General features: G+C 36.7%; 1 long non-coding RNA gene across 1 annotated transcript; it reads left to right on the forward strand.

Moving 5' to 3' along the window:
* The first annotated feature begins 194 nt into the window (after nt 1–194).
* Nucleotides 195–25,126, forward strand: LOC308639998. The gene is made up of 3 exons (XR_014020148.1): nt 195–271; nt 2,104–2,243; nt 24,944–25,126. It is a non-coding gene; the product is annotated as an uncharacterized lncRNA (long non-coding RNA).
* Nucleotides 25,127–26,958: the final 1,832 nt, after the last annotated feature.

The raw sequence follows: 26,958 nt of genomic DNA on the forward strand, positions 1-26,958 counted from the left end.
TTGCTATCATATGGTGCCAAGTTTAAGCTTCAGCTCAATGGCTGTTTTACATGTTGTGATTTAATATTCTTGTAGGGTTTAACCTTATAATTTATTATATCCTTCCCACAAAAAGAATGTTCTGACTTTCATATTAAATATGTTTATATCATTTTCCTGTCGTATATTGTTTTCTAATGATATTTTCTCTCCATCAGAATTGTCTTTGCTGACCTCTTCATTATGAATCTAATTCTTTGGGTGGAAGAATCATTAGCTGCCATCTCCTTTGGTACTCTGATAAGTATCTTTGCAATATGATTTGGGATTTTAGTATCACAGACATTTTTGGTGCATACTTTGATTTTTTGTGGGGGGGAGTTCCTGGGTATTGAACCTAGGGGTGCTTAACCACTGAGCCACATTCCTAGCCTTTTTATATTTTATTTAGAGACAAGGTCTTGCTGCATTGCTTAGGGCCTCACTAAGTTGCTGAGGCTGGCTTTGATCTCATAATCCTCCTGACTCAGCCTCCTGAGCTGCTGGGATTACAGGTGTGTGCCACTGTGCCTAGCTTGGTGCATGCTTTGAAGGCTTGGAAAATATAAACTTTTAAAATTCTGCTTTTGACCATTGAATAATGCTTAAAACAATTTTACTGCTTCTGTACTATACATGATATAGAAAATGTACCATTGGAAAACTACAGAGAACAACCATTTTAGAATTAAAGATACAAAAATATTAAATCAAAGACAGTAACATTTTCAAAGACACTGTTGAATATATTTCTCATATTAAAGATTTTTGCATTTCCTTTTATCTTTGGTGGAAAAAAAGGACATGTTGTAGGAAGTCTGACACCAACCAACTTAGAAAAGTAATGAAGTTTTATAGTGGGAGAAGAAGATATAGTCAGATAAATGGGGCTATTCAGTTTACAGATTTGAAGTTAGTTTATTATACATGTAGGAAAAAGGAACAGGATACCAAAAAGACTATATGAGGTCACACTTCAAGTAGAGTATATAAAGATCTAGCATGCAATTGCAGTGGAGAAGTCAGAAAATACAAACATAAATGTGGAATTTCACAAAGAATAGAAGAAAATATTGAAAGCTATTGAAAACTACTAAAGAGATAAATCCTTAGGCAAATACTAAGAGAACATTTTAACGTTATAAATTATTTCATGTTGGAATAGTTACTAGTTAGTCTTGTTCAATCTCTCCCTTGAATTTATAAACAAGGATAAACATCTTTATTGATTGTTAAGCTGTGTGCCATCTAGTATGGTGGCTACTGGCTCCATGAACTTATTGAGAACCTTAAATATGGTTAGTCCTCATTGAGATGTGCTGTAAATACAAATTATACACTAGTTTTATTTTTTATTTATTTATTTTTATATATTTTTTAGTTATAGGTGGACACAATATCTTTATTTTACTTTTTGTGGTGCTGAGGATTGAACTCAGTGCCTCATGCATGGTAGGCACACACTCTACCTCTGAGCCACAACTCCAGTCCCTATACACTAGTTTTAATACTTATAACAATAAAACAAAAAATGTAAAATATCTTTCTGTTTTTTTTTGTGGTACTGTGAATTCAACCCAAGACCTTGTGCATGCTAGACAAAGTTCTACTACTGAGCAGCCTCTCTGCTTATGATCACTAATCTTTATATTGGTCAAAACTTTAAATTATAATATTTGGACATGTTAGATCACATCAATTATGTTCTTCTTTTTAAAAAAAAAATTTAGTTGTTGATAGACCTTTATTTTATTTATTTATCTGTACTGCTGAAAATTAAACCTAGGGCCTCATACATGCTAGGCAAACACTCTACCCCTGAGCTACAATCCAGCCCCAACTATGTACTTAAAATTGTTCTTACCTGTTTCTTTTTTACTTTTTAATGTGGATACTAAAACTTAAAACTACATTTGTGGCTTGCATATTTCTATTGTACAGGGCTGATTTAGCCTTTGCCCATATAATATTCCACATCCTGTCCAGATTCAAGATTCTATGCCATTACTGTGATTCTGTCTGTATAAATGTATTTCAATGTCATTGCATTCTGATTGTTACATCATTTATTTTTGAATAATTTAGATGTCCATGTCACCCAACCAGATCCTGTGGCAGATTCCTGAACAGAGCTTCTTCACAAACCATTTCTTGGCATTGTAATTGGTGGCATTTTATCCTTTGGCTGTATTTTTATTGAACTTTTTCATTATGAAAAGTATTTGGTGAGTATCATGTCTTAATAATCTCAAAAGTTTTGATTTTCAGAATTTTAACTGACATAATAATTCTACATATTTATGGGGTACAATGTGATCATTTAATATTTTTACATTATGTTTAATGATCAAATCAAGGAGGTTAGAAAATGGATACCTAAGTATAGTTAAGTTAGGAATAAATTCTAATGTTTTACAGCAAAGTAAGATGGCTAAAGTGTTCAACAGTTTATTACATATTTTATAAAGAACTAGAAGAGAGGAGTTCAAGATTTATTTATTTATTTATTTATTTGTGGTACTGGGGATGGAACTCAGGGCTTTGTACCTGCTAACATGTGCCCTGTCACTGAGCTATACCCCCAACCCCCAAAGTTTTAATTTTAATAAATTATTTTTCCTGCATTTCCTGTATTTCAAGGGGGGTTAAACTGAAGTATGATTGTTTGTCAACTTTTTCACTGCTGTAATTAGAGGACCCAACCAGAACAACTGTAAAGGAGGAAAGTTTTATTTGGGGGCTCATGGTTTCAGAGGTCTCAATCCATAGACAGCAGGCTCCATTCCTTGGGGCTCAAAGTGAGGCAGAACATCATGGTGGAAGAGTATGGTAGAGGGAAGCAGCCCACGTGGTGATCAGAAAGCAGAGAGAGACTCCACTCTACAGATACAAACTATGTACCCAAAGGCACATCCCCAATTCCTACCTTCTCCAGCCACACCCTACCACTTGCGTTCTCACTCAGTTAATCCCTATCAGGGGGGTTAATTCACTGATTGGGTTAAGGCACTTCACAACCCAATCATTCTTTCTCTGAACCTTCTTGCATTGTCTCACATGTGAGCTTTTGGGGGATATCTCACATCCAAACCATAAAATGATAATACTTCACTTATCCTCATTTTATCCAGAAAATAGGAATCTGACTCAGGGAGATTTCCAAGAGAACTGTATTCATTCACTACTTTTTTTTTTAAGAGAGAGAGAATTTTTAATATTTATTTTTTAGTTCTCGGCGGACACAACATCCTTGTTGGTATGTGGTGCTGAGGATCGAACCCGGGTCGCACACATGCCAGGCAAGCTTGCTACCGCTTGAGCCACATCCCCAGCCCTCATTCACTACTTTTTTTTTCTTTTCTTTTTTTTTTGAAATTTGTTTTTTTTTTTTATTGGTTGTTCACAACATTACAAAGCTCTTGACATATCATATTTCATACATTAGATTGAAGTGGGTTATGAACCCCCAATTTTACCCCAAATGCAGATTGCAGAATCACATCGGTTACACATCCACAATTTTACATAATGCCCTATTAGTAATTGTTGTCATTCACTACTTTTTAAAGTGATTTTTAATTGAAATTTCTATAAAGATTTACTTTTTTAAAAAAGTAATCACCTATTATTAAGCCTTTCCAGATAACTTAGAAAAGTTGTTCTCAACTGAGCCTTTGTGGGGTTTAGGGATATGGGATCCCTTGTGTGGGAGGCAGCTAAATATGGGAAGAGACAGGGCTAGGGATGTAGCTCAGGGGTAGAGTACTTGCCTTTCAAGATGGGAAGTGGCAGCTCTGATTCTTATCTGTTTTTCATAGTGGCCTTCCATGGGCAGTTTCATTTATAATTCCTCTGCCAAAATCATTTTGAAGGCCATTGAGTGGGTCTTCATGTGTACTGAGCTGTAAGTAATGGTTTTCTGTCTTTTTCCTTTCTGTCAACTGTTAGTTCTGGTGTCAGGATGCCTGCTCCTATACCTTTTCTCTTTGTTACTTTTAATCTCTTATAGTTCAAGAATTCTAATAACAAAATAGTTAGGAATGCATTTAAGTGAATAAATAATGCTCTTTGATTGAAGTGCAATGGCTTTAGTACCCCAGCTTTGTAATGACTCTTTCAGTTGTTCTGCATTCTTTTTTTAAGATTTCCTGATTCTTGACTGCATTCTGGTTCTGGGAACTGGCCAATTGGGGTGTTACCATGGAGGGATTTTTGGAGATGGACAAAGGCATCATGAAGTAAAATGCAATAGCCAACTGTGTGTTTTTATAACACTTTTGTCAAACAAAACTGTCAAGTCTTCAAAAATCAGGTTTAATCATGTACATTAAGTACTCACTTTTTAAATAGCATTATGACAAATTTGTTTGAAAGATAAACAATAAAATCTGTTACCTTGTCAGCAACTAAATATTTAACATGCTGCAGAATAGATTACAGTAACCATATTTTCCAGATGTTTTTTGATGAGAAAGTAATTTTAAAGCGAAAACTAAAAGGTTCTTTCAACGAATTTTCATTTTAGTGAAGAGCACTGTGTACAACCTATATATATTTATACAAAAGACTGTTGTGTACAACTTTGTATATGTTTACTATCTATAGTGATAACTGTTCCCAACCATATACACCATTCTCACACCCAAGTATATATTTTATGTGGTACTTTAAAATCAAATTTTAGCTCTATAGTAGTGAAAGGAATTACCTCATTCTTTCAACATTTGACCAAAATATAATCCACACAGAGATTTTTTTAAATATGCATATTAAAAAGTATATTTAATAGAATTATGTTTACTGTGCTATGAAGACATTTGGAAAGGCTGCATGTCAATAGATATTCAAAGGCAAAGTGGCATTTGATTTTTTTTTTCTGTTGTATAATGTAGCTGCTGGTGTGTTTGGCATTTACAACCTTCCATTTCTGAAGAGAAATTATTTTTAAATATGTATAGATGACATATGAATGTTAACCCATAAAAAGGGAGGGTAAGGAGGCAAAATATAGAAGTTTATTGGGTTAGACAAAGGAGAATGAAGGAAAAGGAGAGCAGATGGGAATGGGAAAGACAGTAGAATGAATCAGCCATAGCTTTCCTATGCTCATCCATGAATCCATCATGAGTGAAACTCCATATCATGTACAACAAAAATAATGGGATCCTAATTAAAATGGTTGAACTCTATGTATGTATAATATGTCAAGGTATACTCAACTGTCATGTATATCTAAAAACAACAAATAAAAAAGAAAAAAATATTTATAGAGAAAATTATACAGCTATTGATGAGTCTCAAGTGAGAATGTAATTATATGAGCAGAAAAACATGGGTAAGTAGCAGCATTGCTTCTGACTAGAGAAGATATGACCAACATCTGTAACTACATAAGTAAGGGAATATATTTTTGGTATGAGATTGATAGATGAAGGTTGGGAACAGAGAGTTAAAGGTTTAGGGGGAAAAAAGGTTTGAGAAGTATGTGACAATCTATTGTAGAGATTTGGGCTCATCCATGTACACTGATAAAGTTTGTTTGAAACCTGTTGTTTCTGTTTTCAGGTCTCATCAGACATAATATATGTTTGGTTTTCTTAGTCTTATAAATTTTAAGATTACTTGTTCAGAAGCTACAGCCTACTGAACTATTTTTGTTTATGTGCTGAGGTAAAGACATAAGAAACCAGTGTATCTTTCTAAGTTTGTATTGTTGAAGTTAGAAGTCTGGGTTTAGAAATACATAAGTTGAAATACATGTTAACTGCATGGTTTCTGCAACTTGGGATTGGTTTTATATTGTATTTACCCAATAACACTTTTTAACTTTGGTGTACCTGTGAAGTTAATGCTGCTTTGGTGGAAAGTTTAAATAGACAGTGATTTCTCTCTGGCTGGTTACTATATGTGCTGCATACTATTCAGTTAACATAAAATAGGGGGCTGATTTGATATTTAGACATATAAAATATCTGGTTCAATAATGTTTTCTTTTAATAATTAAAGTTTTCTTTGGAGCTTAGGGCAGGATTGTATTTTGTGGAATTGAGGTTGTTGCTTTTTTATTTCTTTCATTTATTACCATGAATAGTTCTTTTTACTCCATCCTCATTTTTTTCCTCCCTGATTGTTACCGCTGTTGACCGGTGACAAGTCCTTGCTTCCCCAATGTTGAAGAGTAACACCAGAGAAGCACGCCAAGGCAAGGTCAGAGTTGCCTCAGTCTGGCTGGGCACAATTCAGGAGCCACTTGTCAAAAGAAATGAACTTTATTTTTAGAAAACACACACACACACACACACACACACACACACACACACACACGCCACATCACACAGCTCTTCAGGAAAACCCTCAGAGCCCAACTGCCACCCCTGGCTTCCCACAAGCCTCTCAACCTCCCCCACTCCTCCTGCTCTTGAGGCCGATTGGCTGGGTCGCGTGGGTGAAGCCAAAAAAGTCCCCCAATGAGCAGCTCCGTGGTCTGAAAGGGCGGGGAAACAGCCCAATGAGCATCACCGCAGAGGAGCCAATCAGTTGGCAGCTAGAAGTTTGCTGGGGCCACTGTGAGCCAATCATCAGCTGGCAACTGGAAGTTTGCTGGGGCCCCTTCTGCTGTGGCTCTCAACACAGAGTAGAAATTAGAAGTTTATTAAAGGACAGCATAAAAGACTTCTCCCGGAGAAAGAAGGGGACCCAAGAGGTGGAATCCATGGAACTGTGGTTGTTTTCCCCTTATTATAGTTCTTTCAGTGATGGAATGTAGGTTGGAAGGCCCAAGGGGTGGCACACAGGTGGGCCAAAGTAGTAATCTGGGCAGGAAGGACTTCATTAACACTTCTTTGGGATGGGCTGTCTTCAAATCTGCTGGGGCTGTTCATTAACATTTCTTTGGGATGGACTTTGGGCCTAGGGCTTTTCTTGGGATTTCATTAACATTTCAAGAGATGCTCAACTTTTCCAGAAATTCATTCTCAACATGGCCTCCATTTTAGATTTCACTCGATATTAGACCTGATTTATCTAACTTCACTGGCTGCCTAATTTTAAATCTGGCTTCATGATGTCATTTTGGATAACTGAGGTGGTAGTGTAGTGCATTGTTTTCTTAAGTCCCCTAAATCCATCTTATTTTGGTAGTTAAATATGACTCTCTAAAAGTGACAATGGAGGATTGAGGGAATGATTCTCTTTTTTAAAAATTTATTTTTTAGTTGTAGTTGCACACAATACCTTTGTTTATATGTGGTGCTGAGGATCAAACCCAGGGCCTTGCACATGCTAGGCGAGCGCTCTGCCACTGAGCCACAGCCCCAGCCCTGAGGGAATGATTCTTATAGACATGCTGTTTTAGAGCATTTGTTTCTTGAACTATAGTTATAAGCATAAAAACTACATAATTAAGTCTACATCATACTTATCTGCTTGCTAATTCTGTGGTACATTTTGTCGTAAGTAACCTGTAACAATTATTAATGAAACATAGCACTATGTATATGATGAGCTTGTTTTTATTTCACAGAAAAATATTTGGGTGGGGGGGACAAAGGAAAAAAATATTTTACAGTTCCAAACATTGGTAATACACTAGAAGAACTCATGGGACAAAGTATATCAATGTACACATGGCTAGGTGTATTACAGAAAAATGATACACAATGGGGTCATCAAGGGAAAAAGACACAGGTGGAACTGGATAAATCCAGGCACAGTCTTCCCATGCTGTCTTCTTCCTGTGAGGGAACACACAGCCTGCTCCTTTATCCAGCAGTGAAAAATGCAGTAATAAATGTGCTGTGTTTTGGCCAAAGGAAGACCATTAGAGACTCAGCATCCAAGGTTTTTATTGGAAGGTACTCACATAGGCACCCTCTGCCTAGCAACTACAAAAATTCCAGACTCCCCAAAGGAAAGCAAGTGTTCATCATAAATCACATTGTACAGTGTAGGGATAGCAAACCAGTCTTATCAGTCCAGGGGATGATTAAATGCCAAATTCCCAAATGCAAGCCAAGGGCCAACCTTGCAAGTAAGTCCTTCTAAAGACAGCTGCCTCAGACCTGCTGTGTTAACTCTTCTCTGTACTATCCATCCCCAGAGCCCTTGCTACCGACTCTTTACAATGACTACAATATGTAGTCATCAATAGGAGTCCATGGGGCATGGTCAGACCAACTTGCAGTATTGACCTCAGTCAGGCTGTCCATGGGGTCCTCAATTTAGCCAGTGAAAGCAAATTCCATTAACCACAAGGTCTATCTTAAATTTCCTTATAAATCCTTTTTTTATACTTGTCCTGAGGCATCAATAGACCCAGCACAACTCTGGTCAGTCCATTGAAGCTGAACTGAATGCCTTCTAGGCTGAGGCAGTGTTCTGATAGCAAGCACACATTAGAAGTCCAATCCCCGAGGGCACAGGTGGTATCCCTGGAAACAAAGAGTTTATAAATTATTATGGCACCTCAAGCAGGACATGCATTATATATTTTATTAAATTTCTTACAAAACTTCCCTTTTATTTCTGTTAATCCATAATTTTATGGAGTTTATCTTGTGTTCATTGTCATTGCAATAATTACCAATCTATTTATGGTTAGAACTTCGCCTTTAAAGTCATTTTTTTTCTACTTCTTTCTGCAGGATTATCATTTCGTGATTGAGAGCCTCTTTTCCAGCAGTTTTACAGCTATTTCTTTTTATGTATGCAGTTCATTAATTCTTTACCAAACTTCAAATCATAAGCATTGCAAGCACCATTTTGTACTCTGGGTACACAATGATCATAATGCTGATTTTCTTCTTTTTCACAGGTAACTGCAGAATTACTTAGTATGTTTCAGATTCTCTAAAGAGTCTTGGAGACAGCCATAATGTAATAAGCATCAATTAACAATTAGTGGAAGGAATAGGGAACAGAGTCATCATGTTCATTTTTAAGCTTTGGGCATCAAAGATTACAAAGCCTGGGGAACTGGAGGGACCTTATGTACTTAGCTGTGAGACTGTCCCTTGTGAATCTTTTTAAGCAGTAGGGATGTGTTCCAAAGCACAGAAAGGGTTATGTGTAATCACCTTTGAACAGCCTCCAAGCATAAAAATTAACCAACCTGAATAACTTTTAAATTATAAAATTAGATTAATTAAATCTCTGGTCATATAAGTAATTATATGTGAAGGACAAGATGTATACTTGTCAGGATTATTCATTTGAGCATATTATTTGGGTTCAAATGTGGTGGAAACTTTTGTTCAGATTAGTGCTTGAAGCAGATGAAAAAATGGAATATTTTATAAAATGGTTCAGTTGGAGAAATAATGAAGTTGGAGAGCTTTAAGACCTTCTGAACAAAATGAAACAGTTTCTTCTTGCCTCACTTTAAGTTCTGGTTCTAGTTCAAGTCATACCACTTGCATAGATCACACTGGAGAATGTTTAAGTATTTTCTTTGATTTAAATGTAAGGTTCAGGGGCTGGGGTTGTGGCTCAGTGGTTGAGCGTTTGCCTACACGTGTGGGGCCCTGGGTTTGATCCTCAGAACCACATAAAAATAAATAAACAAAATAAAGGTATATGTCTATCTACAACTAAAAAAATATTTAAAGAAATGTAAGGTTCAACAAATACATGAAAATTAACAGTGAAGGCTGGGATTGTGGCTCAGTGGCAGAGTGCTCACCTAGCATGTGTGAGGCACTGGGTTGCATCCTCAGCACCACATAAAATAAATAAATAAAATAAAGGTATTGTGTCCATGTACAACTAAAAATACCTAAAAATATTAATTATGAATATTTCTTAGAAATCCAAGCTGTAAGACAAATGTCAACATTATTCGAGAAGCTAGGTATCTTACCAGTGCTTCTTTTTAGAAGATAACACATGGAATATGGATTACCTTTTATGTATTATTGGTCTCAACTCTTAGAAAAGACTATACAGGCCTCTTGTCATTTCTTGGTTGCCCAAAGTTTTATTTACAACCAAAGGCCAGAGAGCTTCTCACAATTCTAGTCTAAATAGGCTGCTTGTGTTTATTTTTAGCCTTTTATTGAAATATGCATATAGAAAAGCACATGCATCCTAAGTGTACAGCTTGATGGGTCATTAAAAAGTGAGCCACCTTTGTAACTATTGCTCACATCCATAAACAACACATGATCATTATCCCTGAAGCCACTGCTGGGCCTCCTTACAGTCGTCTTCCACAAGGGCAAACACTACTACCCTGGCTGTTGATAGAATGGATTAATTTGGCCTGCATTTCATTGCATATAAATAGACTTACATACATTACATGCATACTTACATACTTATACACAGAAAGACATGCTCTTTCATATTTTTTAATTTTTTTTAATTTCTTTTAATTAGTTATGCATGACAGTAGAATGTACTTATATCATTTGATATATCATACATAGATGGGATATAATTTCTCATTTTTCTGAGTTTACATATTGTGGAATCACATTGGTCATACAGTCACATACATACATACAGTAATAATGTCTGTTTCATTCTACTATCTTTCTTATCCCCACATCCCCTGCCTTCCCCTCCTTTCACTTCCCTCTACGCCATCTAAGGTAACGCTATTCTTTTTTCTTTTTCTTTTTTTGCTTTACAACTTTTAATACGCATATATACCACAATTTTTGTATCTCTGTTTGTATATAAAGTATGTTGATACCCAATTCAAGTCTTCATACATGTACTTTGTATAATATCTGGTTTCTTTAGCAGCTGGTTTCTTTCTTTCACTATGGCTTATGAGAATCATCCAAATCATCATGTGTAGATAGATGTAGTCTGTGTTTCTCAGATCTTTTGTTTTGGATCCCCTCCATCCAACATGGTGAGTTACTCGCTTTGATATTTATGTAGTGTAAAATTAGATATATAGTAGTTCCCCCTTATCAGTGGGGGATACATTCAAAGACCCCCAGTGAATGCCTGAAACTAGGTAGTATTGAATACTATATGTATACTATGTTTTCCCCTTTATCTACATTCTTTTTTAAAAAATATTTTTTTTTTAGTTGTAGTTGAACATGATATCTTTATTTTATTTATTTATATGTGGTACTGAGGATTGAGCCCAGGGCCTCGCATTGCTAGGCGAGCGCTCTACCACTGAGCCTCAACCCCGGCCCCATCTACATTCTTATGATAAAGTTTAATTTATAAATAAGACACACTAATATAATTGATTCAAATTGTTTATTTCTGGAGTTTTCCACTGAGTATTTTCAGAGCATAGTTGATCACAGGTCGTTGAAACCACAAAAAGTTAAAGCACAGGTAAGAGGCAGCTACTGCATTAAGCACAATCGCTTCAGGCTATGTTTTCTTCATTACCCAACACTTTGGCTCAGATTGACTTTTTCTGGTAGTCTTATAACAGGTTCTTTTTTTCAAAATAGATGTAATCTTCAGTGGTCACATTGCCAACAAAAATCTTTTGCCATTGGTTGGCTTCATCGCAGCATTCTAGTTTCTGACACCACACTATGCTGAATACTGACCTCAAAGATCAATAGTGATCTCTTGATAAAGTTAGTGGCCTTTCACTATTCCTCACCATCCTTGGCTTCTTTAATTAAGACAATGTAACACCTGTGGAATTCTTTCAATATCATTTGCATTATTGCATTATTCTCCATGTTGTACTATGGGCCTTCTCCTGTTTTCCTTCCTGTTCCTGTCACCTAACTCTAGCTTTTATTATCATTTCAGTCCTTCCTTTCTATATTCTTCGTCTTAGAACTCATTCAGTATCATGACTTCACTATTCTCAATGGTGACCGCTCCCAAATTTGTATCTTTAGCCATAACCTCTATTCAGCTGTATCCTGAACATTTTCATGTTCCGGTGGTACTGCAAACTCAACATGACCCCTGCAGATGAAGTTAGGATTTCCTTTCCTCCAAATTGCTTATCTTCATATCTTTTCTCTTTGACCATCATTGCTAATCTCTGATCTTCTTAGCTTATTTTGAAGGGTTTCTTAATAAACCCTTCTATAATTCATAGCTAATAAGCATAATTTCCCTAGTTACTTTCCTTAGAAAGCTTCTTATCTGTTACCATTCCTTTCTTTTTCTTCTTCGACAAGATTGGTCTAGGTCTTTATTCCCTTTTGCCTAGATTCCTCAGATTGCCTCCTATTTAGTTTGCTGCACTGTATTCTCTCCTTTTGTGTGTGTTTGTGTATGTATGTGTGTGTGTTACTGGGGATTGAACCCAGAAGTTCTCTACCACAAAGCTACATCCCCAGTCCTTTTTGTTTATTTTTATTTTTATTTTGAGACAGAGTCTCACTAAGTTGCTGAGGCTATCTTGAACTTGTGATCCTCCTGCCTCAGCTTCCTGAGTTGCTCGGGATACAGGTATGTACCACCCATGTGTCTCCTTTTCTAACTCACTCTATGAGTGGTCTGCTACCACATAAACCACTTTATTTTTTTCTTGTATAATAGTACAATTAAGACCAAGATTAATTTTTAACAGGTCATCACATATTTAAAGCATGTTGATAGTGTGCCAGATACATGCTAGGTTCTTGAGATCTGTTGGAGAAGAAGACAGGTAAGTTCCCCTGTTTTTATCAATCTTATATTCTGGAAGGGAGATAAAATAAACATTGTAGATTTGGTGAACTTTTAAAAAGAAGTGATATTGATGAAGAAGTGCATAGGCAAGTATTCCAAGTAGAGGTGAAAGTATGTTCAAAAGCTCTGAAGTGGGAACGAGTTTGACGTCTTCAGAGAATACGGAAAAGTTGAAGATGGCAAGAGTGGGAGAGTGGCACAAGGGTCAATAGTGATGTTAGAAGAGAAGAAGTGGTCAGATCATGTGACAATCTTGTAACCTATAACAAGGTTGAATTGTAGAACTGATGGAAGTTGAGGGGGTTTAAATAGGATGATAATGCATTCTTCTTATTCTAAAATTTTAATATCATACTTCCTTCTCAATAAAGGTCTAAATTCACCTTAGTGTTTGGGGTCCTCCACAGTGTAACCTCACTCTGATACTCAATGTATTTTCCAAGACTCTTATTAAAGCTGAATTCTTCTTTTGACTTTTTCAGCATAAGTGTCCCTAACTAGACACAATAGTTCCTTGAGAGCAGGAACTATTGAAACTGTTTTGTGTCCTTCAGAGTGCTAAGCACCTGGTTTTCCTTGAATTGCAGCGAGTAAGGAAAACAAGAGGTATCACCAGGGTATTGTGTTTCCTTATGTATTCTAAAATTAAATCATGGGTGTCGAAATCTCCCAAGTAAATTATGGCTACCATTCATATTATGAAAAAAACTAATAAAATCATGAAGTGTGTTTTTGACATCTGTTTTCCAGAACTGTTCCTTAAGAAGCCTTGTCAGCTTACAGAGTCTTAAATGGCATCTATGTACTTTTTGTCATTATATTTCCACAGCAGGAAACAATGCTTATTATGTCATTGCATTTTTGAGGAAGAAGTCCTATTTTTATGGTTTTGTGGTAAACCCAGGGGGGCTTTACCATGAGCTACATCCCCAGCCCTTTTATTTTATTTTAAATTTGAGGCAGGGTTTCACTAAGTTACTGAGACTGGCTTGGAACTTTCAATACTCCTGTTTCAGCCTCCTGAATGTCTGGAACTACAGGTGTGTGTCACTGAGATTATAGGTATATGCCACTGCAGCCAGGAAATAAGCCCTTTAATATTTAGACTTGGTAATATAGTTGTGCACAAAGTATAATTATTAAGTGCTGATTACTTTTTCTTGCTGTAGACAAATGTTTTTTTTTTTTAATTTTTTAGTTGTACATGGACACAATACCTTTATTTTGTTTATTTAGTTTTTATGAGTGCTGGGGATCGAACCCAGGGACTCACAAATGCTAAGCAAGCGCTCTACCACTGAGCCACAACCCCAGCCCCTATAGACAAATGTTTTATGTTTTGAATGATTTTTTAAACAAAATGACACCTTTAACATTAGCAATATCTACCCTTGTAAAAATTGCTGAGGAGTTTCACACTTATAGATTCACACTTATTGAGAATAATTATGCATTCATCTAATCTAACACTTTTCCTTGTGGCCACCACACTCCTCTTTGGTGCTTGAGTTCATCTATGGCATCACAGCAGAAATGCAGGACTTTGAAACTGTCAGTGTGAAGCACTATGAATGTAGGAAGACACTTTTTTATGTAGTAAATATTTTCCATGTTACTACATATCCTTCATATTTATCATCTTGTAGCTGCTTAATCCATTGAGAAGATTTCCTAACTGCTCCTTCACTTTTAAACCATTTTTATTGCCAATTTTGAATTATTTCCTTAAGATAGTCTGTGAAGATGGCCATCAAAAAAACATTAATACTTCTATGGCTCTTTATGCTTTCTAGCCATCAATAGTGTATACCAGTTTTACCATGGTCTTGGCTGGCTTTGAGTATTATTTTCCAAAATAAATAGCAGTTTTCTTTCTTTCTCTTTTCATCCAGTGTGTCTAAAATGGCACCCCATTGTTTCCTTTCTCTCATTTTTGGAGCCAAGGGAAGTGATGTGCACTGTGGCTTCTCTATCCAATTTTCATTTGATAACACACTTACGGATGTGTAATGCCAAGTCAAAATAGGACTCAGGTGCCAGGGAGAGGAAGCAGAAACCACAACCCCTAGCAAGAAAGGGTACTAGAAGAGAAACCTTGTACTTCTAGAGGTAAATTAAGTTCAGTTAAGGTTGGAGGACTTACCAAAAGTCCAGCTGGTTTTCATTGAACTAGTTTGATAGTTGCTCTTTTATTTGTATCATGTTTTATTTTAGATATTAACAAATAAATTAAGGTCTTGAGAAAACTAATTGAAATAATATTTCTATTTTGATGTAAGATATGTAAAATCACAACAAGCAGTTGAGTTTCCTTTGTCTTAAAGCCCAATGCTGTCTTGTGTTATAATGATCAAGTTTATAGCAGTATAAACTTTTGTTGACATTGCTATTGTGTGGTAAATTAAATATCTTATGATGATGATATGTATTTTAGGCAAGTAATTTGAAATGTTTGCATTTAGCGGTAGTCTATTATTCTAGAGCAGTGGTTCTTGACCAGGGATGATTTGCCCTCCAGGGAACATTTAGAAATGTCTGGAGATATTTTTGAATGTTGTGACTTGGCAGATGCGATGACATCTAGTGAGTAGAGGTCAGGGACAGTGTTAAACAATTCTACAGTGTACTAAACAGCTTCCACATAAAGAATGATATGTCCCAATCTTCAGTAGTGCCACTGTTAAGAAACCCTGGTCTAGAGTGTACTATTTTTGAACCTCACATTTACTTGGGAGGTAATGCTATTTTCAAAATACAGTTTTGATCATTTTGAGACATTGTGTTTCTAAACTGAGTCTCTTAACCACCAATCACTGGGCAGTGATTAAAGTCAATGTGATACAAAGAGCTTTTAATACCCAGAAGAAGTATTGGGCAAGTGTAGAGCACTTTTCTGTTGGCTTTCTCACTGTCTGTGCTTTGAATATATTTTTATTCATTAAAAGAAGCTAATGAAGTTCAATATATTTTGAGAGACTCTGCTGCATAATATTTTATCACTAAATTAAAGTGAAGAATCCATGTTCTCACTCAGAGCAAGATGAAATATAGTACACTGAAGGAAATGTCCAATTAACACAAATGTTAGCAATAATGGGCCTTTTGTGTTTTATTATACCAAGTTGTTGCTAGCTCTACCTTATTAAAATTTTCAGTTCGGAAGACAGAGAGATCAAAAAGAGATAAAGATATATTAATGCTAATCATTAGCCAACCAACAAGCATTTATTAAGCTTCTTTTATGAGCCTGGCGATGTACTAATTGGGAATATGGAAACATTAAAATATGATATTATTTGGTTTTTATTGAGTTGACTATATGTGAGCTATTTGTATATATTTATCTAATTTATTTATCGCAATTAATATAAGGGTAGGTCACATTACTTTTATTACATGGATGAGGAAACTGAGGCCCAGAGAGATGATGTTCTAGGTCACTCAACTAGTAAGTGATGACGCCATGATTCATTCAAACCCAAGTTAGTTTGGCTCCAGAGTTCATTCTCTCAAATATAACTCTATATCCTCACCAAGAAAGGCATTTTCTCTGAGCTGGAGCTAAACCAACAACCAAAGGATGCCTATGGAATATATTCTGTGGTCCTCTATTTGTCCAGGTGGACTACTCTCCCCACCCCCTCCTCCTTTTGTACTACTGAGGACTGAATCCAGGGGAACTCTACCACTGAGCTAAATCCTCAGGTGTTTAAGTTTTTTTTTGAGATAGGGTCTCACTAAGTTGCCCAGGCTAGTCTTGAACTAAGTTGCCATCCTATTGCCTCGACCTTTCAAGTAGCTGGCATTACAGGTGTGCACCACCATGCCTGGCCAGGTAGACTGTTCTTAATTAGAGGAATTAAGACTGGAACATGTGAAGCAATACAATATCATCCTCAGAAATATATGATGACAATAGAATATCTCAAGTCTTTCCCATGACCTTTCAACACTTCTTTAAAAAAATAGAGGGAGTCTTTTCATTTTTCTACATTATTCTAGGATCAAGAGGGTCAAATGTATTTTAGAGGTATATAACCTCTAAAATAATTCCATTACCTCTTCAATTATAGATCATTTTTATTTTGGCTTACATTTATGAACCAAAGAAAGTACTGAATTCTGTAGGCAAATATGACACAGTTGTCTGTATTCTAAAGGATACGGAAAATGTCTGGGTCATATTATTTTTCTCAGGGCAAGTAGTTATAGACCTATTCCAATTCTGGGCCTTATGTTGGCCAGTATTCTTCTGCTTTTGAGTGTCATACCACATAATTTTCAAAGGAAAGGAAGAGTTCTGTTTCCCCAGAGGTAAACAGAAGCTTTCTCTGGCATTATCATACTGTGCGCTTCACATTTGCTAGCATCTCATTCCTGGGTTGGTTTCTGCCACCTCTACTCCTAGCTTTTCTTGCCCAACTGATATTTATTCTTTGAGTTTTTCTTCACAATTTGATTCCTGATCATCTCAGCTCCATTCTAGAACAACCAAGGGCAGAACTGCCTTTGAGTCCCAGCTGTACTGCTTATTGGTCATATGGTCTAAGTCAAATCACTTTATCTTTCTGAGCCTGTTGTTTCCTTGTGGAATAAGAAAAAAATAATAGCACATACCTTATAAAATTCAACTCAATGTCCTCACATACATGAAGCATTCAACCCACAGTCAGGCATATAGAAAGTATGTAGTAAATAACAATATAACAACTTTCTTCTTCCTCCTCCTTTTCTTCCTCCTCCTTCTCCCCCTTTTCGTCTTCCTCCTCTTTCTCCTCTTTCTTCTTCTTCAAATGCAAATTTGATCATCTTATTTTCTGGCTTATGTATCTTCATGGGCTTCCAGTTGTCTCTATATCAAATCCAGTCTTCTTAGCGACTGTGGCAGTCTTTTCTTCTATATGGTCTCTTTAATGTTCCTTCAGTTCTCTATTGCATATCCTTAATGCTCCAACCCATCTGCCATGGTTCACAATGTTTTACAACTATCAGGGTTTTAAAAAAATATTTAAGTTTTAATGTGTACTCTTCCCTTCTTTTCCCTCTGTATGAAGTAGCTCTGTCCCATCCTAAAATGCTTCTGGACCTAGATTTATGGCATCTTTTCTATGATGGCCTCTGTAAATTTCTGCCAATAATTCATTAATTCAATAAATCTATATTGAATATCTTCTAGGTATCAGGCACTGCCCTAGGGGCTGGGACTTTGGAAGTAAAGAAAATTTTAAAGGGATAAAAATCTCAAATCTCATGGAGTTTGTGTCATTATGCAGTTAATTTAAACAGCTCAATATAACAAACTTATGTAGTCCACCTACTATATGTCCGGCACTTATGTTAAGCACTGGGGTACAAAACTCAATCGCTTAATCCCTTGCCTCGAGGGGGTACTGTAGTTTGGAGAAAGAAGACTCCTAAACAAATTATTTTCCTGCAGTGTGGTGGGGAGTCTGATAAAGGTAAGCCCAGGTTTGTTAATGCACCTAGCCCAATCATGGGGAGGAAAAGAGGGTCAAGGGGAGCCTTTTCTGGAGAAAGTGATAATTTGAGTCCTGAGAGAAGACTGAGTCTTTTATTGTGTGAATGATGTTGAGAATGGAACCAAGGGCCTTGTACATGCTAGGGAAGTGCTTTACCACTGAGCTACACCCCAGCCCTGAAAGGAGATTGTCTTAAAAGTAAAAGGCAGAGCAGATAACTGAAAAAGACAATATTATATGGAGATCTGCAGAAAATTTGGGGTTGTTAGAGTTTAAATTTTAAGCTGTAGAATGGCAGGAACAAGTCCTAGGAAAACAGGCAAGAACCAGATCCTGCAGGGCCTTGTGTACTGACACTAAGGAGTTGGAATTCTTATCAATTATAATTGTTGTTTTCAAATTTAGGTGTGCATCAGATTCACTTGTGGAAATTTCTTGAAACAAACTAAAACCAATAAATCAGTTCCCAGGGCCCTCCCTGAGCTCCTGAATCAGAATACCTGCTGATTTGAATTTTTAACAGCTTAAGAAGTTTCTAATACTCCACAGCTTGAGTAGTTTTGCTATGGGGAGCTACTAAAGGTTTTTTAAGTAAGGGTATAACAACCAAATTTTTTGTGTTGGAAATATCACAATCATTCTGACAGAATGGAGGATGGACTTGAGAGGAAAGCTGGAGGTTTTTCAGATTAGAGATGAAGATACAGTGTCTATGGAGATGGACAGACAGATGGAGAAGATGAATTAAAAAGGAATTGGAATTTGCAATTTTTTGTGACTGACAAGATTTGGGTGCTAAAGGGATAGGATTTAAGGTAACTTCTCTGTCTCTGGTTGTGATCTCTATATAAATAGTGTTATGAAGTTGTATAGCCACCAACTGAGATTATTCCCTATCAGGGCCTCTTTTCTATGTCTCATACTACCTGGTAAGTGCCAGGCTCAGAGAAGGTACTTTAGGAATGCTGAATCAAATATGGCAGTGGGAAATTAGGGCCACAAGGCCCTTTTCTAAACAAACTTCTGTTTATCATTTGGTGCAATGGTTGAAATTCCAACTTTAGGAAAATCCTTCTGCCATATTCACTGCCATAAATTTCTGTAATTACCAGGTCCTGGAATTTAGTGCCCACTGTGGCTGTGGAAAGACTCTTTAAAAGTTTGTATATATTGAATAGAAAGTGGTAGACTTGCAAAATGGTTTATTTAGCTAGTTTCTTTTCATTATTATTAGGTTTTTGTGACTGTGTATATGGTGCTGGGATTGAACCCAGGGCCTTGTGCATGTGAGGCAAGCACTCTACCAACTGAGCTAGATCCCCAGCCCTCTTTTCATTATTTTTTATTGTACATGTATGACCACATTGGGAAACCTTAGAAGAAATATATATTGGATGCTAGTCCTAGGATCAGATTGGGAATTTATTTAATTATAAAATTACAGGTAGAAAAGGGAAGATATAGATTGAAATGAGCTTCTCTGTTGGTCTTGAATTGCCTCATTCAAACCTGTGGTTGAGTTGTGTTTTGGATATGTATTACCTGACCTCATGATAAAAAGTTATGAGCTGAAAAAGCAGCTAGGGCATTTCTAGTATCAGTTTAGAGCTTTCTCTGACATGGGGCAAAAGTAAGCAAATACCTCAGCGTGATAATTCTTCCTTCTCTTGTCCCATCTTCTTTTATCTACTCTTGAATTGTAACATAAGCAATTGGGCTGTGGAAAATTATTTAATTTTTCCAAATTCTTTAAGTTGCTTTTAATTTGTATGATTCATTTGGCCTTTGAAGTGAAATTTTACCCACCTCTCTTCATACTTACCTATGTTTGTTTACAAGGAAAGGTAGGAAGAGAAGAAGGAACGAAAGGAAAAAGAAGAAAGGGCATATTAGTCCAGATGTTCTGACCCCTGGATGCATGTTAGGATCACCTGGAGAGGTTTTCAAAATCTTGATACTAAATGAAATCAGAATTTCTGGGCTTGTGATCCAGGCAATAGTATTGGTTAAATATCTCCAGTTGATTCTAATGTGCAATCAATGTTGAGGACTATTATACAAGTTGGATACAGCCCATGTAATTACATATTTCGAATCCCAGATCAGAACATATATGATAGCTATCATTTCTTGACTGCCTATTCTGACAGGGATTCTGATATCCTTATCTTTTTCTCAGGAAAAACCTTAATTGGGTGAGAGTACAAGTACTTTTCACATATGAGGAACAGAGGAGGTAGGTAGCTTACTTTATATCCTATAGCTATAGGATACAGCTAACTCCAAAGTCCAGATTCTTTAACGCAGCTGACTATTACAACAATGTGAGGTTGATGGGGTTTGTGTTTCAGATATGAGACAATTATGTGTTGTAGGGAGAGCATCAAAAAGTTGAGAATTTATAGACATTTCAGTGACTTATAGGAAATATAGGCAGCAAATTGGAATCACAGCTGACATCTCCTAAATCTTTGAAATCACTAGATTTCGAAAAAGAAGCCTAGATTTTTTCCACTGAGTAAATGGGGAAATCAAGACTGTTTTGGTTCAAGACTAGTCAATCTAGGAGTTGAACCCATTTGAGGAGAGCATTGGCAATAGCTGCTCCTACCACTTCTTTCATAGTGTTTTTAAGAATGGGCTGGCGAGGATGTGGGGAAAAAGTACTCTTATACATTGCTGGTGGGACTGCAAATTGGTGCAGCCAATTTGGAAAGTATGGAGATTCCTTGGAAAGCTGGGAATGGAACCACCATTTGACCCAGCTATTCCCCTTCTCGGACTATACCCAAAAGACCTAAAAGTAGCATGCTACAGGGACACAGCTACATCAATGTTCATAGCAACACAATTCACAATAGCTAGACTGTGGAACCAACCTAGATGCCCTTCAATAGATGAATGGATAAAAAAATGTGGCATTTATACACAATGGAATATTACTCAGCACTAAAAAATAACAAAATCATGGCATTTGCAGATTATGGATGGCATTAGAGCAGATTATGCTAAGTGAAGTTAGCCAATCCCTAAAAAACAAATGCCGAATGTTTTCTTTGATATAAGGGGGGCGACTCAAAACAGAGTAGGGAGGAAGAGCATGAGAAGAAGATTACCACTAAACAGGGAAGAGAGGTGGGAGGGAATGGGAGGGAGAAGGGGAGTTGCACGGAAGATGGAAGGAGACCCTCATCGTTATACAAAATTACATATATGATGGTGTGAGGGGGAAGAAAAAAAAGAGAGAGAGAAATGTGTCACAGTAGATTGGGTAGAGAGAGGTGATGGGAGGGGAGGGGACGGGAGGGGGGATAGGGAGGGCAGCAGAATACAACTGACACTAGGATTGCTGTATGTATACACATGGATGTATAACCAATGTGATTCTGCAATCTGTACACGTGGAAAAATGAGAATTCATACCGCATTTGAATCAAATGTATTATATATCAAGATCATTGTATTGTCTTGAGCAACTAATAAAAAAAAACACCCAGTTTAAAAAAAAAAGAGTGGGGCTGAAAAATCTAATACAATCTGCTTGTACCTCTACTGAAAATTCTATAGAATATAGTGATCATGAGTTATAGTTTCTTGCTGTATGACCTCAGGCAAGTTATATGTTCCTCCACACTTCAGTTTTTATCTGCCAAATGGCATTAGTAACAGCCCTCACCTCAGTGGGGTTTTGCATAGATTCCATGTGATAATGCCTCCAATGCTCCTATACAGGGCTTAGCATATGTAATATTCAAAAAGTGTTAGGGCTTAATATTGCTAACATTTTTTGTTCAATATACATCCATTCTTTAGAAAACCTGTCTGTTTAATAAAAATGGCTTTTTTTGAAAGAAAGAAAGAAAGAAAGAAAGAAAGAAAGAAAGAAAGAAAGAAAGAAAGAAAGAAGGAAGGAAGGAAGCCTGGAGTAAGAACAGCTACTATCATCCCATTTTTCTACTGAGAAAACAGAGGCTTGGCAAGATTGTCACTTGCTCCATGTTAGACACTGCAGTATTTTGTCACTCTATGTCCATCATCTTAATCACTATACTATACTGACTCTTTTTTTATTTGGGGAGGTATACCAGGCATTGAACTCAGGGGTACTTAACCATTGAGCAACATCCCAAGCCTTTTTTTTTTTTAAATTTATTTAGAGACAGGGTCTCACTGAGTTGCGTAGGGCCTCACTTTTGCTGGGGCCGGCTTTGAACTCGTGGTTCTCTTGCCTCAGTCTCCTAAGCTGCTGGGATTTCAGGCGTGCACCAGCGCACCCAGTTTATACTGGGTCTTCACAAGGAGACTTGAGGAGTAGAAGCAGGTAATATGATGATATATTGCGTGGGAACTTATTTTAAGTTTGTCAACTGTCAAAGAAAAATGTACCAAAACCTGCTTCAAACTTCCCACGATCTTGTTATTGAGGAAAATGTTTTCCTAGATGAGTTGTCTTGAATACCCCCATTAGACTATGGAATCTGGGAATCCTATTAGAATTTTCTTCAATTAAGTCATTAAAGATAATACCAGTTAAAAGTTTTTCTTGGACTATAAACATCAATGAAATAATGTATTAAAGAAAAGTATCTTCTTTTGTCCATGCTCTGCTTTGTCTATCCCATATGTTTATGCTTATGTAATATTCACATTGATATGATGCCTGGGAGTTGTTTAAGGGCTGGCTTTCTTTACCTAATACCACATTATAAAGATTGCCACACACTGCTAAACAGTCTTTACATTTTTATGACTATATTAATTTTGTTGAGCACTTAGGGCTGAATTTAGATATTCATCTACTTTTGGAGTATTTGGTTTGTTTGTAATTAATTATTCAGTGTTGTAAACCATAGTATTATGATCATATTTTCGTAGGCAAGTTTTTATTCTGTGGTGTTGTTTCTTTATGATAAATTCCCATGGGATATTTTTCAAGTTTAATAATATAAAAACTTGATTTTGTTTTTTTTTTCCATTTTTATTTTTTTATTATTAGTTGTTCAAAACATTACAAAGCTCTTGACATATCATATTTCATATATTTGATTCAAGTGGGTTATGAACTCCCATTTTTACCCCGTATACAGATTGCAGAATCACATCGGTTACACATCCACTTTTTTACATACTGCCATACTAGTGTCTGTTATATTTTGCTGCCTTTCCTATCCTCTACTCCCCCCTCCCCTCTCCTCCCCTCCCCTCTTCTCTCTCTACCCCCTCTACTGTAATTCATTTCTCCCCCTTGTATTATTTTCCCTTTCCCCTCACTTCCTCTTGTATGTAATTTTGTATAACCCTGAGGGTCTCCTTCCATTTCCAAGCAATTTCCCTTCTCTCTCTCTTTCCCTCCCCTGTTTAATGTTAGTCATCTTCTCATGCTCTTCTTCCCTACTCTGTTCTTAGTTACTCTCCTTATATCAAAGAAGACATTTGGCATTTGTTTTTTAGGGATTGGCTAGCTTCACTTAGCATAATCTGCTCTAGTGCCATCCATTTCCCTGCAAATTCCATGATTTTGTCATTTTTTAGTGCAGAGTAATACTCCATTGTGTATAAATGCCACATTTTTTTAATCCATTCATCTATTGAAGGGCATCTAGGTTGGTTCCATAGTCTAGCTATTGTGAATTGTGCTGCTTTGAACATCGATGTAGCAGTATACCTATAGTACGCTCTTTTAAGGTCTTCAGGGAATAGTCCGAGAAGGGCAATAGCTGGGTCAAATGGTGGTTCCATTCCCAGCTTTCCCAGGAATCTCCATACTGCTTTCCAAATTGGCTGCACCAATTTGCAGTCCCACCAACAATGAGCAAGTGTACCCTTTTCCCCACATCCTCGCCAGCACTTGTTGTTGTTTGACTTCATAGTGGCTGCCAATCTTACTGGAGTGAGATGGTATCTTAGGGTGGTTTTGATTTGCATTTCTCTGACTGCTAGAGGTGGTGAGCATTTTTTCATGTACTTGTTGATTGATTGTATATCCTCCTCTGAGAAGTGTCTGTTCAGGTCCTTGGCCCATTTGTTGATTGGGTTATTTGTTATCTTATTGTCTAATTTTTTGAGTTCTTTGTATACTCTGGATATTAGGGCTCTATCTGAAGTGTGAGGAGTAAAAATTTGTTCCCATGATGTAGGCTCCCTATTTACCTCTCTTATTGTTTCTCTTGCTGAGAAGAAACATTTTAGTTTAAGTAAGTCCCATTTGTTGATTCTTGTTATTAACTCTTGTGGTATGGGTGTCTTATTAAGGAATTTGGAGCCTGACCCCACAATATGTAGATTGGAGCCAACTTTTTCTTCTATCAGACACTGAGTCTCTGATTTGATATCAAGCTCCTTGATCCATTTTGAGTTAACTTTTGTGAATGGCGAGAGAAGGGGATTCAACTTGATTTTGAATGCTAATATATGATCTGGGCATATAAATAGATTATTTTCTCTTTGCTACATGTAATGATAATTGTTTTTTACATTTTCTAAACTGAAGCACGTTGTAAGAAGTTTGTTGTATCAGAAATTAGTTTTGGATGTCTTTGAAATGGAGAACTTAAACTACTCATTTTTTTATTTTTTTGACTTTGGTTAGAGACCTGAAAAATTCAATCAGATGAATTCTCACACCCATTAGCAGGTGACTGCTCAGGCTCTGCTGCTCATCCTGTTTGCTCAGCAAGAGAGCCTGGTGATTTTCATTTGACAATGTACAGGTCTTGAGATTTGGAGATTCTGTAGCCCACCTCAAAACTCACGTCCTTGGTGTTCTTGAGAAAGCTACTTTGATTTGCTATGATGTCTGGTTAACAAAGATCTTTTTCATTTTATTTCAGGGACAGTTGGATTTCCCCCCTCTTCTTGTTTATGACTACAGTCTTCAGTGTGGCGAAAGTGGATTAAAGAGTTTCCCCCAAAGGCTTCCAGGCATATCATCCTTGCTTTTGAATATGTGTATCAACATCAATAGAGATATATGTGTATGCTCCTAATTATATAAATTTTAATTATATATAAATGTAAAATCTCATTGTCTGGCCTCATTTTGTATGACACAAAATACTGATAATATGGAAGAAAACAGGTTGGCAAATATTTATTCAAAGTTCCCTGAAAAGATAAAAGTATTTAATTTAAAGCAATTAGAGCCAGGGAGGCACATCTCTTTTAAAAATATTAAAGTTGAATACACTGGTTTTCCATATGAAAAAACATTTTTTCTTTTCCTTTTTCTTTCTCATATTGCTCAGAGCATCTAATTGTTCCATTAGAATAGTTCTGGAGCTATTGTCCACTGGAAGTATTGTCAAATAGATTGTATGTTAAACATGTATTTTTCCTTCCTTCCTTCCTTCCTTCCTTCCTTCCTTCCTTCCTTCCTTCCTTCCTTCCCTCCTTCCTTCCTTCTTCCCTCCCTCCCTTCCTTCCTTCCTCCCTGGGATTGAACCCAAGGACACTTAATCACTGAGCTACATCCCCAGCCCTTTTTATTTTTTATTATTTATTTTGAGACAGGGTCTTGTTGAGTCGCTTAGGTCCTTGTTAAGTTGCTGAGGCTGACCTTGAACTCACAATCCTCCTGCCTTGGCCTCTAGAGCTGCTGAGATTATAGGCATGTGCCACTGCACCTGGCAAAGTTGCTGAGGCTGACTTTGAACTTAAGATCCTCCTGCCTCAGCCTGTAGAGCTGCTGGGATTACAGATGTGTGTCACTGCACCTGGCAAACGTGCATTTTTCTAACTGAAGTTGTTTATACAAGCTATTTTACACTTTTGTATCAGGATGATCATTAAAAATATGTACATTGGTTTACCATATAGAGTTTTATTTGGTTTTGGTGGTGGGGATAGAACCTAACTAAGCTACATCTGCAGCTCCCATATAGAGTTTTTGAATATCAGGTAGTATTATTCCTCCATTAAGTCTGAAGATTTCTGATTATTGGTGGTCTATTTCTACCTATTCTCCTTTGCAGGTTGAGAATGTTCAAGTTTTACTTAATTGTAGATAGCAAATCTTTGGAGTCAAGTTTCTTAGATTTATTTGCCTCAACTAAACAAAAGTCAGGTGTCACAACTCCCCAAATGTTGTATATGTGTATAAAAATACCCTCAGGTTTGCAGTTTTGGGAATGGTCATAAATGTTCTGTGATAAAGTTTATTGAAAAATATAAGTCTTAGAAAAACATTTCAGAAAATGCCTACACATATTCTTCAATTCATGAACATTCTCAAAGCCATCCTAAAACTGAGGAATACTCATTTCTGTGGGCAGGGCTCAAAAAGCTCATGTTGCCCTTGGAAGGGAGATTGGAATGAGGAGGAACAGGGTCAGAGAGTTATGTTCTGAAAGACACTGTGAGGGGAAGTAGGGGTTGACTAGCTGCCTCATAGAAGATAAAATAATTTACTAGCCAGTAGTATACCTTTGCCTATATTGGAAGGGTCAGGGCTTTGGCTGATGAAAATTGGGCCTTGGGTGTAGAATAAAGTCATGGGATAAGGAGCAGTCACAGAAGGTCAAAAAAGGTCTCCTTTACAGTGGAAGTTTTGGATTCAACAGTTTCCCATTCAGTCTGGACCCTTAGCCTTGCCTGAGAGTTAAAACTGTTATAAATTATGAGGCTCACTGGAACCCATTTCACTCTCCTCTAAATACTCTGAACTAAACAGTGGGATATTGAGCTTCAGGGAATTCTTTTCCCACCAGGTGACTGCCTCATGATAGTTTTATTTGAGCTCTCAAGTCCATTTATTTGCATGGACAGTAGCAGTTTGCTAGAAATGGAAATTTGTTTCTGCTGAAGAAAAAAGCTATTACCTGGATGTCATTCACAGATTAAGGTGAAG

The sequence above is a fragment of the Spermophilus citellus genome, assembly GCF_964194105.1.
Source record: "Spermophilus citellus genome assembly, chromosome: X".
Lineage (NCBI taxonomy): Eukaryota > Metazoa > Chordata > Mammalia > Rodentia > Sciuridae > Spermophilus > Spermophilus citellus.